The following is an 18,397-nucleotide window of genomic DNA, read 5'->3' on the forward strand; positions in this document are numbered from 1 at the left end:
TAATATTCGCTTCTTTAATTAATTCCAAAAATTATGTTCTTTAGATGGCCCACTCCGGGCCTGCTTTACTTTATTGTCCAACATTGCTTTGAGACTACAAACGTACGTGTGACGTAATATCCGGTCAAAATGTGCGACGTGTATCCGGTGTTGCCAGCGCAAGACCTGTTTCCATAGCCAAAATTCACATTTTCTTTTTTTCGATACGCTTCAAAATCCACCCCCGCTCTAAAGCGTAAAAACTTTTTAGCGAATTTTGCGAAGTTTCCCGTTCAGTTTTATTTTCGCATTTCTTGAAAATTCGAATAAAAACGAGTGGATGGAAACCCAACTGGTGTCTGTCAGTGGAGAATAAAATAAATGCAAGTCACACTCGGCGCCCCACGTTGACCTGCCGATGCACCTGAGAAATCAAAAAGCCCGTTGTTTCGCAGACAAGACAGTGTCAGCAAAACACCCAACTCAGCAAATGGGTTCACGGCCCCCTTTCTTGCCTTCCTGCGTCCTTCCTTCTCCCCTCCCACTCATCCTTCTGTCAGCTCCCCCTTTGACCTCCGCTCAAAGCAGCCTCCATTTAACCGCTCTCATCATTGCTGCCGACCACCTTCACGTTTTTTGCCTTGTCTCCTCCTCTTTATCCCTTCATCCATCAGTCCCGCATCCCTCCTCTCCTTCCCTCGGAGGTGTTTCCATTGCTCTCCCCCAGCCCCACCCCAGCTCCACGCCACACACACACACACACACACACACACACACACACACACACACACACACACACACACACACCGTCCTCCCGTTTTCCTACCCACCCAAGCTGCGTTTGACCTTAGTAAATGCAGCCATAGAACAGCTATTGATTTATGCATACAGATGTAGTCGGTGTGTGTATGTGTGTTGTTTTGTTCACCCTTCTCAATGTCACATGCTTGTTAGCTTCCCAAGTCCTTTTCAAAGTGTGTGTGTGTGTGCGTGTGTGTGTGTGTTGTGTGTGTTTGTCAGGGGGGAGAAAAGCCAGTGCTGTGCGTGCGTGCCGTTTGTGTGTATGTGCCTTTGTGAGTGCGCGCATGCACTTGGCAAGCCGGCGTGATTGAGATGGAAAGGGTGTCGCAGGGGCGCTCGTCTGCATACACAATCAGACCGGCCCCAATTTCATCTGACAGACGGCCTGTCCGCCCAACCAGGTCACAGAGGTACGATTATGGCAGGGCTCTGATTGGTAGATAAAATCATGCTCTTGCTCCGCTCGACTCTTAGTGAATAATGTCGCTTTTTGTTTGATGAAGAGAAACAAGGGACTGAGGCAGTGCGGGAAATGCAAGTGGAGGGGGGAGGGGGGAGGGGGGTAATAGTATTGAGGAAGTGAAATGTGAGAAAATCAGGAGCAATATGAGCAAAGGAATTCAATTGGCGAGCAACCCGAAGCAAGCAAATGAGGAGAGAGAGCAGTCAGACGTTACGACTTGTGGGAACCGAGAGAGAAAATATACTCAGACAAAAAAAGATTACGCGCAAAGAAGACAGATAAAGACGACAGATGGTACAGGTTGGAAGGTGAAATGAATAACGTGACATCAAATAATTCCATTTTTGGCACGAGTGGAGTCAGTTTGAAAAAAAACCCCACATTGAATAGGCATGAGTAATATAAGTGATGAATGTGTTTGAAAATTGAGGCCACAGCCTCACAAACATGGGTATTTTTTTAAATTATAGTATTTTATAGTGCAGCACAAGCAGTGTTTAGAATATCTGCCTCCAGCCTGAGAAGTCCCGAATTCAAATAAAAAATAAAATGTCTTGACGGCAGGTTAACTGACGACTGACACAGAAATACTTCAAGCCTAATTTAAGATTTGTGTTTTGTTTTTCTAACATGACAAATTCTCATTTGTTTTAGATCATTTTAACACAAACCTACCAAATAAACATTTTTGTTTCCAAAAATAATTATTATTTTTTGTTTCTTTTGTTTTCTTGTTGGGAGTAAACCCCATTTTTCATGGAAAATGTATACTTTATCTGATTTTTTTTATATATTTTTTTTATATTTCTTTTTAGGTTTACAGGAAAAAATATTTCAATGACGCGGGCCAGCCTCATGGTCCCAATCCCCCGCGAATATTGGGGTTCCATTGTACAGTTTTCAGTTGTAATATTACCATTCACCACTAGATGGTAACGAGGATTTAGTTGCACTTGTACCAGCATTAAAAGTTTGAGAAATACATTTTGAAAATGTTAAATATATGACATACAAGTAATGAAATACGACACTGAAGTACAAACATGGCATTGCCTGGTATTTTTTTTTAACCCCAAAACTTGTGCACTGCACGGATGAATGCGTGTGGCTGAGTTTTCCCAAAAAGTTTCTGTTGCAGTTTTTTCCTCTCTCTCGAGCATGTAATAGATAGATGCCAAGGGAACTGAATGCTGATTAGTCTGTAAACAGGCTCAGTTGTTAAGTCTTTATAGTTGCATTTTCTTAAACAACACAATACCAACAATCTTCCCCCATATTTTTTAAGAGCCCTCTTTTTTTCCGCAGGTATATTAATTAAAGCATAAATTCCCCTGTGCGACTTTCTCAGATGGGATGTGCTATTTATTTTAATTTTTTTTAACCAATGAGGTTTACTTTCATCTTATTTCAAATCTAGTGCACAGCTCAACAGTTCATACTATAGTTTGTAGTGCCATGGCTCAGCCGTTGTGGGCTGCTTTTCCAATTTAATGTGTAATAAACAGACATATGTTGAAGGAAAGCTTCTATATTCGAAAGGAAATGTGACCGCTAGTAGATCATATGGTAGTGCTTCTTTTGGCTCACTGGTGGTACCTTAGCGTGTAGCCAAAGCCAACTAATCATCACGCAAGCTGCCAAATGTAAATGTTGAAAATCCTGCATCCAGCAAGCTGATTTTCTTTATAATATGGGGGATTAAAGGAAAATGGCCACACATACGCAAGGGAGAACATAATCTCCCTTTAAAATGAACGTTACACATAAAAGAGTCACTGTAGCAATTCTTTAGCACCCAGAGTGTCTTTTGGGTCCCATTTATGTGGATGTGGATTGTGGGTTAATTATGTTACAGGATCCAAGCTCTCACATGGGAACCCGCTGATAGCTTTAACCAAAATCTGGGCTTTGGAGGAAATGCGACTGGATCATCTCATCAGCGCAACCAGCTCGGGACCAACGCTGGAGATAACAACTGGAAGCTAGCCAGCATGGCCTGGCTAAATAGGTCACAACCCAAGTGCTGCTCGGAGGAATAGCGATCAAAAGTATTTTTCTGGGTTTACTCTCTTATTTGGTTGAAAAATAATGCCTAATAACTGAAAAAAAATGGACTACTTCGATTGAAAATGTGACTACTGATGCGGCGTTGACCAATCTTGATGGATACGTTTCTGCAACACAACTGCCTTTTCTTAACTGAGGTAAAGTGTGCCAAGCTCGTTGAAAAGTCTGCTGTATGCCCGGAGCACGGGGCGGTGAGTACGCGCTGGTGTATGAGTGTGCATGTGCCACATTGCCCCGAGGATGTTGTCGGGGCCCCATTTGAGATAGCTCGAAATATGTCAGGGGAGATGAGAGGAATCAGAAAGAGCTGAAAAGAGGAAGCAAGTATTTTTGGGTCATGTGGGTTGCCCTATTTAATTTTATTTGGAGGCCTCTTGAGGCACAGTGAACACAACACAAAAAAAAAAAAGCACACATGCACACACGCTGGCACCTTGTCAGTATTTTTTGTTTTGTTTAGATCAAAAGGACTGTTTGCTCAATAAGTTCTTCCGAAGTACTTGTTGTTGTTAATAAATGGAACATTTGGTGATGTGATGTTGCTTTTCTGCGTCTTCTCTCTCGATTATCAAGGTGTTATCGATCCGTGGATGGGGCTGAGACTGGTGCCAAAATTAGCACAAGCCCTTTTTTAAATGAAAACATGACATGTATAATTTAGGGGTGTCGAATTTGGTGCATTTAATTTTGAGTTAAAAAATTTTTTTAACACACAATTAATGACCGCCCCTTACTTGGAAAGCCTGTTTGGGGGAATTCCAGTCGCAACGCAGCGGACACGTCCACGGCAAAATTTTGCAGTAATAAATGTAATAATAATGCATATATTTTTGGAGACTGGGGTTACGATGTATTTTACAATTTTAAAAATGTGCAGAATTTCACAAATGCATGTTATAAATAGCTCTTAATATGAAAACAATGCACTGAGCTGTCACCAATGTCTTACAAATGCAATGATGCCATCTAGTGGCAGAAAATGACCTCAACACAAATCAATATCACACTTGTTTTTTACAGTTCAGTACATCTTTTTAATTTTAACTCTTTTATTTTATGAATTATTATGAAATTATTGTATCAATGACTAAAAGATGCAGCCATATTTCCATTAGTTATTTTTTTTCCCACATTTATGTTAACAAGAGTATGAAAACTTATATTAAATATTTTATTGTACATTTAGAACATGTAAAATTTGCGATGAATTGTGAGTTAACTATTGAAGTCATGCGATTAATTACGACGAAAAATTGTAATCGCCTGACACCCCTAATTTAATTTCATTGAAATTAAATCCACTTTATTTAGTTTTTGCTGACTGGATGTGAAGCTGCATTGACTGACCGCTTCATGTTGAAAATAAATGCTAAAACGCTTACAATCAAAGCTTGCCTTTGATGTTGGGACAGTATTTATTTGTATGTTTTCCACGGTGTATTATTCCAGTATTACTGGAGTCCTAGTAGAATGGATTTTAAAATTCTGCTACTGGTGTATAAATCGCTAAATGCCTGATTACATGAAAGACATAGTAATGGAATATCAACCCAGTAGAGCTCTGAGGTCCGCAGATTCAGGTCAATTAGAGAAGCCCAGGGTTCAAAGCAAACATGGTGAAGCAGCAGTTAGCTGTTAAGCTGCACACAAATGGAATAACTGCCTACATACGTGAAGTCAGGATAAATGCTTTTAAATCTCTGTTAAAAGCTATGCTTCTAAGTTCTTCGAAAGCATTTTTAAAATCACCTTTTCCAAAATCATGTTGTATTGTACGTTAGTAATTTTAGTGAGCGACTTTTATCTCTTTTGTTTGTTAATACTTTTAAATGTTGTACATGTGAATTACATTGACTTACTGTATCTTGTGCATGAAATGCTCTACTGTATATAAATAAAGTACTACTATTGCTACCACGACTACGGATACGGCTATGACTATGACGTCGACTCCTACGCACACTCTGGACTGGTCGCCAGCCAACCATTCACACTCACATTCACACCGAAAGGCAATTTTAGTCTTCAATGAACTTCACAATCCATACTGGAAGGCTGAAGGCACAGATTCAAGTTCGCATCCTCAGAAATGTGAGGCAGATGTACTAACCACTCAAGCACCGTGCCGTGTTGAGGAAATATTTTTAAAGGTTAAGTCACCCCCCCCCAACCCCCCCCAAAACAAATTCTAGACCCACTAATCTAAATACGGTATTCTGATTAATATTGGGTTATTGGAATACTTTATGTATCCAGCAGTTTTGATCAATATCAAAAGGCGGCCATTTTGCCACTTGCTGTCAACACAGTTGCTCAAAAAACAGCTCAGCTTCAGAAAGCGGGTGAGCTGTGATTGGTCGTTGCGTGAGCCCTGAGCAACTGTGATGTCATCTTCAGTCGACAGCAAGTGGCAAAATGGCCGCCCCCCCTGAGATGGATAAAAACGTCTGGATTTTGCTGTTGTTTGTTTGTTTAGGTTGACTTCCCCTTTAATTATGTTGGAATCTTAATAATGACATCTTTTAGCTCCCTGGTAGAGGTAAAGATACATTGAAATAATACAATAATGTGCATTTAAAGTATTTAAATATATATTAAAATGAGTGTCATGCTACATTATTATAGTGACTTTAAATTAATTTAAAATTAAAATATGTAAATATATATTAAAATGCATGTCATGCTACATTATTATAGTGACTTTAAATTGCATAAATGAGACCACTTTGGTGAAATCTCAATCAAAATAGGCTCAAATAATTAGGCTAAAATTCCAAGTAATGGCTATTCCATCTTGTCTTCACTGTTCTATAAACATGTCTTCCCCCACCCTTGTATGTCACAGACCCCATGTAATGACACCAGAAGTGATTTGCTTAAATGCACATTAGTATTCCTGTCATGCAGCGCAAGCACAGCAAGGGGGCCATCTGTGTGCGGGAGCCACGTGCGGACCATACTGCTTACCTGTGTGCATGCCTAATGGCGTCCGCGCTTAACTGCTGCGATTTGGTGTCCACAAAAAAAACGCATGGCTGAGAAGCACTATGGCTGTATCCGCATCGAGTTTGCCTTTCTTAGCCCCTAATAATAGAACGGGATTGTTTTCATCGCCATGAATGTGATTTGTAGTGAGTGGAGGTACAGACTGATGTTGGTGATTGTAATTCCTACCAAAAAGAGCTACCTGAAATGAGTTTTCTGTTGTCAAGAAAGGATGACGTATTCAGCATTTCATGTCCATTTCAGTCCATTCGTCAGCTTTTGCCATCCAACCAATACATCACAAACACAATTATCCATACCTTGGTTTGATCAGCACAAGTTCGTTCAAACGCACTAGTAAGCTAAATGCTAAAACTTAGCATTTTCCCCATAAATCCACTTTTAAAAAATGCCATATTTTTAGCATTTGGCCAACATGAAACACTCAAAAGAAATATTAATTTAATATTTAATGTGATTGTTTTCATGACAAATTCCCATAATTTGTTTTAAAGATAATTTTAACACAAACCTACCAAATAAACTCTTTATGATTAATATTCATTAGTCTAATAAACCTATTTATTTGAAATGCAGGTTTATGTATTTACTATTAATAAAGTATAATTAAAGTATAATTACTCTAAATTAATAATAATAAGATTATTTATTTTAAATTATATTGCTTGAATTGCATAAGAATCAGGTTACTTATACACAATAAATATACTGCTATGCGAAAAACACCTATGTCCATTTTTGTTTTCATTTTTTACATTTGTATGTTTTTGGGATGAGACTGAATGCAGACATCCCAACCCCCCCCCCCCCCCCCCAAAAAAAACTTTACTAAACTTTAGTAAACTTTATTAATACTAAATACATAAACCTGAGAATTATGCAATTTAAATAAATAGGGTTTATTTGATAGGTTTGTGTTAAAATTATCTTAAAAAAAAAAAGTAAATGGGAATTTGTCAAAAATTGCATCAATCTTAAGTTAGACTTGAAATATTTCTGAGGCGGGTACATCCTGGACTGGTTATTATCATATTTCCATTTCATGTTATTCAATTCCTTTTAACGCTATGAGGCATTTCCTCATATCTGAACCGGGTCTTGAGGAAAAAACAAAAAAGTAATAATGTTGCCTGGACCATGTCGTGTGTACATCCACCCACGTTTGCACTACAGCGTCCACCCTTGAAGCACAGTTATGATAGCAGTAAGTGTGTTCAAATTCATGCAGCACCTGCCAAACCAGCATTATTATTATTATTTTTTTTTTTTAAAGAATATAAACACTGATGATATATAATGTATTCGATGACTCAATATACAGTCCTACTTGCAGGATCAGCTGCTTGAGGATCAAGCTTGAGGAATTACATTAAATATTTGTTTTCTTTGGCAATGATGTGCTTTCTCATGCATGTTGAACTCTTGGATTGCTAAGTAATGTATGTAATGTAATTTTTATTACTGGGGCTCCACTTTGAAGTAGATATTAAGCTTTGCGGAGCTGCGCAGATTTAATTAATGTAGTATGTTTTTTTTTTAAAATCAGCATTCTTTGTAAAAGTATCACTTACAACTAAGCCTACTTAATATAATTACCGTACACCTTTCCATGAAAGTAGTTGAATCGTTTTCTGTTTGATCATGGGGTCAAGAATATGGCTGGTTACTGGAGCTGTCGAAATGTATCGATTAATCAACAAGTAATTGATTATCAAATTAATCGACAACTATTTTAATTGAATAATCGTTTGGAGCCTGTGATTTCAGCATATCAACAATAATGGTTCACTGATTTCTGTAGTCCTTCATGAAAGAGGACTGAATATCATCTTTGTTTAATCAAAATAAGACATTTGCAAAAATCTGTTTTTACTTTGGAAAACAATGACCAAACCGGTAACATAGGACAACAATCCCCCCCCCCTTTTTTTTTTTTTTTTTTTAAATCACTATGCGAATATGAAGTACGAAATAAACTCAAATCACTGGTTAATAAACAATCATCGTGGGGCAAATGGTTTTATAATACACTTCAACACAAAATTTATTCATTCGTTCCCAGCCATTTTCACTAAAGCAACCCCCTTCACTGGATTTTGACTGATTTTGCAAGGCCCACAGAATATTCTGTTCTATTGCTATAATAACATGGAACCTACCAAAACAAAGATTAGTCTCTTCTTTCATCAGTAAAAAAAAAGTATATTTGTATCTGTTTCTGTTTTGCAGCAATAGCATTAGAATATAGCTAAGTGTCATCGTTACTGACAAATCTGGGGAAAATAGCTTTCTGATTGATCTATTATACTCTGCTGCCACCTGCTGGCCATCTCTTGAAATAACTACCATTGCTTTAAGTGACTTCTTCAGGTCAGAGGCTACATCAAAGCCTTCTGTATGCTCTAGCATAAAAAAATAATTTTGGGGACCATGGCAATATTTAAAATAGAACGTTTTTATACGTTTTTGGGAGCAAATGAAATGAAATGAATCCAATTAATCGATTGAATAACGAACGGATTAATCAATTCTAGTTCGAGTGACAGCACTGCTACCACTAGCCGCCACACACTATTCTCTTATGCATGTCAATAATAACAACATTACATTAAAAAACGAATGTGGATAAAGCCTGCTTTAGCAAACCCCCGGAGTTAGGAAAAGGTCTAAAAATCGGAATTCATGACATTGTAGACGACTGTCTGTCACCTAGCATTAGAACAGACAGTTTACAGAGCGTAGCCCAGTCACACGACCGATGACAGTGATAGTAATAATGACTGCCATGTTACCCATGACAACATGGAAGTCTCATCTGCCTGAAGAGAGCGCCTCGTGTCACAAACAATAGCCTAACATGGGCTGAAGGACAAAGTACTTCCCAATCTGATGCATTATCATGAGTCAGTAAGCCTTGAGCAACGCTTATCCAATTGCACTTTGGCGTTCCGTCTCTTGTGCTGACTGTCCTTCTTAATTTATGCGTTCAGGGGTGAGAACGGCACGACATGTGACAACCGGCCTTCCAACACAAACTGATTGTAAATCTCAGGAGGAAGCCAATGAACAGGTTTATCCGCAGTTTCTCCCGGCTAGGATAATTAGAGTGTTTTTAGAGGCTCAAAGGATTTGCAGCACTGAGATGTATTAGTTTCCCGATGCACCGTCACGTTGGACCTGTCACGGCCTTCAAACTGCAGTGCAGTCACAAGAAGAAAAAAAAAAAGGAACAGGGACAGCTTCACAATGGTTTTGCCACGGGAACAAATCTCTCTCTCTCTCTGCGATTCATACTGTGATTGAATTTTGGCAATATATGATTCTGATAAAACTGTAATATTGTTTACATTGCATACTCGCATTGAAATTTGTGCATTAGACCTTAGGTCTCAATATTCACCAATTCAGGGAGTTCAAAATCATCAGTGACAGGAAGATAATATATCCATTGCCATATTACTCACGCAGAAAATATTCAAATTTGCGATCACTGTGTACACAAAGATTATCAACAGTACATTTGCACAAGTCTACCCCGAGATCCCCCTGAGGCTACCTGCGGCTGCCACGTTGCTGTCAAATGAAAACGTTCTCCTTTTCTTTCGGCGGCTGAGTCTGTCATTGGATGGGAGCATTGCCTTCTCATTCTGACATGCCCCAGTGCCTTGGTGAGCCTGTCGGAGTCTTTGTGGGTGCAACGTCTTTGGTCCGAGGTCTATTAGTTGTGTAACGTTGTACACATAGAATGGAAATTTGCAGTTTTGTTCATGGAGATTGTAGTAATAAAGGCCCGGTTTTTGGTGGAATAAAATAATAAAATGATCAAATAATAATTAATAATAAAATAAAATAATAAAAATAAATAAATAAATAATAATATCCGTAAAGTATCAAATTTTTGAGTTGCTGTAGTGCCTATGGCTATGAACGGCTATGAAAATTGGGAGGCACATACATGTAGCACCCAGAGATGTACAAAAAAAGACTTTGGGAGCCATACCCTAAAAAATGTACAGGAAGTGAGCTATGAGAATTTGAAGGCACAATTTTTCACCATTTACACGGCTCATATTTTTGCACCATTTTTCCACAGAGTTAACCCAATTCATTTCAAACATGGCCTCTACTATCTCAACTCAACACCTGGGACAAAAAGAAGGGGGGGGGGGGGGGTTACATTTCGAACATTTTATAAGACGGAGGCGGGGCATCAAATTTAGTGTTTCAGAATTCCAGCTTAACTCATTTGCTGCCAAAAACTTAACATTTTGCCATGGTCCCAAAAACATATTTATATGTTTTTATGTATTTTTTTTTTAATGCTAGGGCATACAGAAAGAAGCTTTTGATGGAGCTTCTGACCTGAAGAGGATGGTAAACAATGGTAGTTATGACAAAAAAACGACCAGCAAGTGGCAGCAGAGTATAAGAGATCAACCAGGGCCATGTTGCAAAAAAAGCTCTTTCTTTTCTCCAGTGTTTTAAACAGATTTGTAAATATTATGAAACTTAGCTATATTCTAATGCTAATTGCTGCAAAACAGAAACAGATAGAAATATACTTTTTTCCTGATGAAAGAAGAGACTCTAATCTTTCTTTTGGTGGGTTCCACGTTTTAGCAATATAACAGAATATAAAGTTAAAGTACCACTGATTGTCACACGCACGTAAGTGAGGTGAAATTCTTTCTCCGCATTTGACCCATCACCTGAGGGAGCGGTGAGCAGCAGCAGGAGCCGCGCTCGGGAATCATTTGGTGATCTAATCCCCCGATTACAGCCCTTAATGCTGAGTGTTAGGCAGGGAGTCAAACGGGTCCCATTTTTATGGTCTTTGGTATGACCTGGCCGGGGACTGAACGCACGACCTCCCAGCATCAGGGCGGACACTCTACCACTAGGCCACTGTGCTGGTATTCTCTAAATCAGTCAAAATTCAGTAAGCAAAGGTGGTTGCTTCAGTGAAAATGGCTGGGAGTGAATGAGTTAACGAAGCATGCTTGGTTGTACATTTGTACAAGATAGTTATAATTAATGAGGTAAGGAATTTTTTTAAATGCCCGCGTCAAAATGTCAATTTGATTATATCTCGAACGGCAGTTTGTTTATATGTTTGCCTTGTTTCTTACACAAATGCTCCTTTCCTGCCTTTCCATTTGCATTTGCAGCCCTTTCTCAATCATAAGACAGCAAGGCCGAAGATCCTGCAAATGTGCAGGATGTGTGTGGCGGCTTATGTGACTGGACCCGCTATTGTAAACAGTAGCACCAACTGTAGTCACGCTTGGCTGAAATTAAAACAAACAACATAAAACACTCTCAGCCTCATTGGGGCGTGTTGGAATGATGTTCAGTATTCAGGAAGCTGAGGCCAGGATGCAAGTCCTTTGAGTAAAAAGAGAGGCCCATTAGTTAGTTTTGAAGACAACAACAGACGAGTAATTGCGTTCCCCAACCACTAATAGTTGTGGCTAATATAGTCCCAAAGGAAAACTGAATGCTTGCAAATAAATGCCAGCCATCTGTGTGCCGTCCAGCCACACCTGCTGCTGGAAGGATTCAGATTTGGCATGCATGTGTAGCTGGGATATAGCTGGAAGAATTTCATGGTGAGTAACTTGATGAGTCATTGGTTTGCGGGGGGAGCTCTTGCGCCACTAATTATTTTAACGTGTAATTAATGACAATTACTTGGAAAGCCTGTACTGGGAGAATTCCAGTCGCAACGCAGCAGACAAGTCCACGTCGAAATTTAGCAGTAATAAATGTAATAATAATGCATACATTTGAGGAGACTGGAGTCAAGTTGTAATTTACAATTTAAATTTTTTTACAGAATTTCACAAGTTACTTCATGTTAAAGATTAGATAGGTCTTAATATGAAAAGAAAATTAACTGAGCTGTCACAGTCAAATGCAATTATGCCATCTAGTGGCAGAAAAATGGCCTCAACACAAATCAATATCACACTATTTTTTTTTTTTTTACAGTACAGCACATCTTTTTAATATGAATTCAATTTTATGAATTATTATGAAATTACTGTATCAATAACCAAAAGATGCAGTCATATTTCTGTTTCGAATTTTTTTCCCACTTATGTTAACAAGAGCATGAAAACTCATAAAAAAATATTAAATTTTCTTGTACATCTAGTACAGATGTAAAATTTGCGATTAATCGTGTGCTAACTGTTAAAGTCATGCGATTAATTACGATTGAAAATTTTAACCGCCTGACAACCATATATATATATATATATATATATATATATATATATATATATATATAGTTTTTTTTTTTCATTTGCTATGTGTGTTTTACTTCAGTGAGATAAAAGTGGTATTTTATTCTGTAGGTCAATACAATATTATGATTCCGTAAGAAAATCCCACTGGCTCAAAACGAATGTCCATCAGAATAAACATCTGCCGCTTCAACACACATGCACACACATAAATACACACACACAGACACACACTCGCAGAGGACAAGCTCTGAACCATCCCCTACTGCGCATTGTGCACAAACACGTCACGTCACGTTTCCGGTCACAGACTTTCTCCGTCGCCAAACATTCGAATGGATGTTGATCCATAAATATTTAATTGCCCCCTCATATCCCCGAGAGGAGACTCCCAACTTTAAATATCTGACAAGAGGGAAAAGCAAGGGCAAAAAAATGGTTTGGTGGGAGCATTAAATGGAAATGGCGGAAATAAACATGATGTTTTATCGGTATGCGCCACCGTAGAACTTGGAGAGTGCAGCCCTACTAATGACGGAATGCATCACAACACAGCATGACAGTGATGTTCTGTTGGCGTTCATGGCAGGAATGGAGAGCGCATGACGGGAGAGTGATGTCACTAAGGGTGAAGGATGACGAAATGTGCCAACTAGTAGCACCTGTACAATAAATCAGCCGAGCTTAAATGATAAATATGATTGGATGAAACCACAGAGGAAGAGGATTGGTATGCACGAAAATTTGATTGGTATAACTGATTAATGGGCTAAAAAAAAGGAAGGATCGGGCAGAAAAGATTTGTCCCCCGCTGGTTACCGTAGAAAAAGTAGAACTAACTCAATTTGTGAGTCAATTTGCAGACGGATGCCTGCTTTTGTTGTCCTCTCCACAACATTATCATTAGTCAGGTTTCCATCCAATTGTTTCACATTTTTTAAGCTAATTTACTGAAAATGCGCAAGACGGACATGCGACTTTCCATCTGTTCTTCTTTTGCGAATATTGTTGGGAGAGGACTCCGCCGCTGTAGGTGGCGATATACACCATAGAGGTGTGATCCATCAGGAATTTTAAAAGAAGAAGAAAAAAAGGAAGCGACTCCGCCGTGCGATGATGTCGTATGAGTTTGCTTTTGAAATTCTTGATAAACCGTAGAGTTTCTTAATTAATTCCAAAAAGATTTCCGTTTCGTCGTCCCCCCCAAACATACCTTACTCAAAAACGTGCGACGTGCATCCGGTCTTATCAGCGTTTATTTGCAAAAACTGTTTCCATAGCCAAAAATTCTCATTTTAATTTTTTCGATACGCTTCAAAATCCACCCCTCCAAGCGTAAAAACTTTTTTTTCGAATTTCTAGCATTTCCATTCTGTTTTATTTGGGCATTTTTTGAAAATTTGAATAAAAATGGGTGAATGGAAACCCCACGATTGACTGACTTTCGGTTCTCAGGAAAGCAAGGTAAATAGAGTATTGTGATTGGTTGGCTATCAGTCCAGGATGTATTGTGCCTGTAGCCGAAATTCATCTGGGATATGCCCCAACTTGCCATCTGGATAGGATTAGTGGTAGGCAAACCTGACCCTGACCCTAACCCTAACCCTAACCCGACTGCGGTCGTTCTGGTGAGAAGGAGAAGTAGAGTGGATATTTTTCCTGTCATATGGATATTTTTAGAGCTGGGCACACTTCTATTTCCCGTCGTTGACCACGCCCACCTTTTGCCGAGTGCTTCCGCACGTTTCGGCGAATGCTTTATGTCGCGAAGCCCAAGGCACTATCGGTACTCACCCCGATCGATGGACATAAACGTCGGTGCTCGAGAAGCAGTGAGAATTTTTTTGTTTGCAATGCCAGAAACAGATATTATTAAGACATACCGTCTATTCTGCAATGTGATTTCGGAGCTTCTGTACGACTATCTTGACTCATTCATCACTTCTTTGCATCTGGGTCATCTGCGGCCTCTTTCAAAAGCAGTTGTTCGGGAGTGCCGTCCCAAGTTTTTAATGCAGTGTTACGCAGGATGGGCAAATTTACCAACCGAGAGTTTTGGCTTTCTCCAGCTTTCACAGGTTGTGTAAATGTTGCCTTTACAGTAAATGTTCCTCAAGCTTGTCCCTTGCTGTGACTTAACGGTGAGCGCTACGAAATGAAGTGCCTGAGGGCCTGCAAAAGAGTCTTAAATAAGAGATGCACTGACAGATGAAAGGAACAAAAAAAAATAACAACAATGATGAATATGAATGTGAAGGGCAAGGAAGTGATTGCTGGTGACGTGGATGTAAAAAAAAAAAAAAATGTTTCGACACATTTTTCATTCTCTTGCATTGTTCTCTGTTGAAGCACTTGTCAGTTACGCTTTAGGTTCTTAATTGTTTCATGCACTCTATTGACAACCTCTTTGTTTCACTGTTCACAGAATCAACTCAGGTATTTTTTTTTTTTAATCAAACAACCATTTGCCTCACATTTTTCTCGTTTGGACACAGAAAAACACTGTCAGCTTTTCTGTTATTCAATATGGTATTGGGCAAAAGGGGTGGCCAACTCATGTCTCTCGACTACTTTCTTGTGACCAGAGGCTTTATCAAGCTCCTGCAGTGTACGGGACACAAAAATAAGTAAACATCAGCTTCAATGTAGCTTGTTTAGAAACACAATAGAAATGTGTCATTCCTGGCTATAGGTCAATTTTTCCATCCCCATGGAAAGACTTAATATTTTATTACCAAAATAAATAAAATGCTATGAATTTCCACACACGGTGACAGTGTGAATGTCTCTGCCTGTCTTTTTTGTAAGCCGTGTGATTGACTGGCAAGTTGGCACTCTCCGGTACACTCTGCCTTTTGCCTGAAGTCAGCTGCGCTAACCTCCTCCCCTGAGATCCCAAACAAGATAAGCCGTAAAGAAAATGGATGGACGTATCAATAATTGAAGCTGCTGTGTTTCAATCACAAAAGACAACTACATGATACACTGTCGTATATTTTTATGAGAGAGTGACTGATTAAGTGGCCGACCCCCTGATCTAGAGCTAAAATATCTGACTGCTATAAGTGACGTGATCCAGCATTCTCATGCCAGGGAGGCAATCAATTCAGCTGAAAGGGATGGACATGACACAGCAGAGCAGTCGCGTGGCTCTCGATACACACTCGCACACAAGTCTTGTGAACAAGCATGAGTATGTCCAAATGACCCCCCCCCCCCACCTCCAAAAAAAAAAACCTCCTTCAAAGATAGAATCTAAACATACAGATGAACCTTAGCTTCAACTAGCAACGTCTCAGCTTTTCACAGACAGTACTCTATGTTTGTCATGATTACAGCTAGCTGGAATTTTGGTTTTACCACTTTTCTTAACTCCGAAAGACGCTTACACAAATAAAGAGAAGAGTAGAAAAAAGTCTAGCTAGCTAGCAGTCTTAAATCAGATGGAGTGGCTATCGACTTTCCGGTTATACAGGGATAGTCCTGGCAGATTTAGCCAGCCCCGTCGTTTTTTTTCCATTTTTACGCATTCTCGTCCCGTTTTGAGGCCAAAACAGCTACGGTTCCATAATAGTTTCTCATAAAATAAAAGGAATATTTCTACTATTTTGTCTTGTATCTTTTACAATTGAAGATCGTTTCGCTTCTGAGGAATAATTCTCGTAATGTCCCGTCTCGTGAGATCTCGTAATTCTTGTAGGAGGTGCTCATGTAATGTCCATTTGTTTTGCGACTGCTAGCTAACTGCTAGCTACATTACAAAAGTGTGACATGACTAAATGTCACAGTCTTTTCTTGAAAATAACACTGTGAAGCCTGGTTAGGGTATTACCTAAACTGTGTGTGTTTATATGTGTTTTGTTGTGTACTATTATTTGCTTTTTGTATCACTGACCACAGAATATTTGTGTGTGCTTTGATTTGTATGACTGGGCTCAGTATGTTGATTATATGGTTGATTTGTCATGGTTTGGGTTAGGTCTTGGTTAGTTTTTTTCTTTTGTCATAGTTCAGGTTTAGTTTGGGTTCTGTTTGATTTTGTCATATTTCTTTAAGTGTCTGTCACGATCTGTCGTGTTCTCTTTTTCCTTGTGTGTCTCCCTTGGTCTTGTTTAGTGCAATCCCGCCCTTCCTCGTGTCAACCAATCAGTGCCCTCGGCCGCTTGTGTCTTGCCCCAGGTGTGTCTCGTTTTGTCATTAGTGTGTCTGTGTATTTAGTCACCTGTCTCCCCTCTGTCTATGTCGATCCATTGGTTTTCCCTCTGTCATGCTGCTGGATTTTTGTCCTGTTGTTCCCCCCACGTTTTGCCTTGTTTGCCTTCTTGGAGTTTGTTGTTTTTGTTTCTGGACAGTACCTCGTTTGCCTCCTTGTTTTTGGTTTAATTAAATCTATCTTTTGACGACACCTCCTCGCCCCGCTTCCCTGCACTTTGGTCCGCAACCACCACTATCCCCTGACATGAATCTGGATTAACTCGGGTCTATTATGGCCTTTTCTCTGTTTATTATTCCCAACAACAAATTATTGGGTTATATTAATAAAGGCCTATTACCAACTGCTCAATAGCCACTGCTGCTTGGGGCTTAATGTAATTGTAGCAGTTATGGTTAATTATACATAAACACTGAAAATTCTATGTAGAAATCATTATAAATGGACAAAAACACTCCAAGCGGGCCCCTTCACACATTGTTGAGGAAGAGCCTCTTATACTGTTACGACACATAACGATGACTTGTCGTGTGAACCACAATATTTACATCATGCCAGTGCAAAACCAAGCACAAACGGCACCTTACAATCTTCTCCTTTGTTAAAATACGTTTTTTTTCTTCCTCACCTCTTGTGTCTTACAAGACTTAAAGAACCGCTATGCATTTACTTGTCAGCCATTTTGACTTTTCCTGCAATGCAACAGTGCAGTCGCTATGGGAACTGGTACATGAATTACTTACCGTTGGTGTAATCTCTCCAACCCGCCCGCCCACCCACACACTACACTGCCTTACAGATAGAATGACAGCGAGAACAAGCGACGTTAGAGGAAGCAAGAGAGATGTATGACGGATAAGAAGGAAAGAAGCAGGGGCTTGTTGCCCGCACAGATAATTTCTCTTAGTGGGTACCTGAGAAGAAGAAAAGACGGAAGGGTCGATTTCAAGATGCTGCCAAAAGAAACGGGGAGGAAGGCAGAGAGGAGGCGTGACGAAATGTAATGTGGTGCTTGCGTGACGGTATGGATATTGATAAGTGTGTGCACGTGACAGTAGGGAAAGAGGACCGGGGGGAAAATGTGCTTATTTGTATTGAATGACAAATTTAGGCAGGGGGGCTAAAGTTTGCCAAATTGTTGCCCTTGTGAAATGATCTCGTGAAAACTAAAATAGTTATGATTACGTGAAAACCAAAATCCACTCACAAATGCTACAATTATTTTTGCGACATATTAGGAGAGACCGGGGCTAGTTGTATCACTTTTTATACTTTTATAAATTTCTTGGAATCAATACATCATATATACACAAAATGTCATTTGTCATTTTCATACTTTGTGTCAGTGCAGAGTTATAAGCCATCAAATAGAGGGAGTAAACATGTGACATATGTTACCCCACCAATGGGTAAGTTGTCACACTATTAGGGCTAAGATGTCACACTGGATTTTGCAAATATAAAAAATGGACAAATATGCTACATTTTCTCCTTTGTTGTTGTTGTTATTATTAATATTATTATTATTTTTTTTACAACCAGAGAAATTGTTTGTTATAAAAATATTATGATATAGATTAAAGTCCTTAGGAAATGCTGGTATGTAGGTCGTAGCTCTCA

Source organism: Leptonotus elevatus, chromosome 9 (assembly GCF_054856555.1).
Source record: "Leptonotus elevatus isolate MCC_2025b chromosome 9, RoL_Lele_1.0, whole genome shotgun sequence".
Lineage (NCBI taxonomy): Eukaryota > Metazoa > Chordata > Actinopteri > Syngnathiformes > Syngnathidae > Leptonotus > Leptonotus elevatus.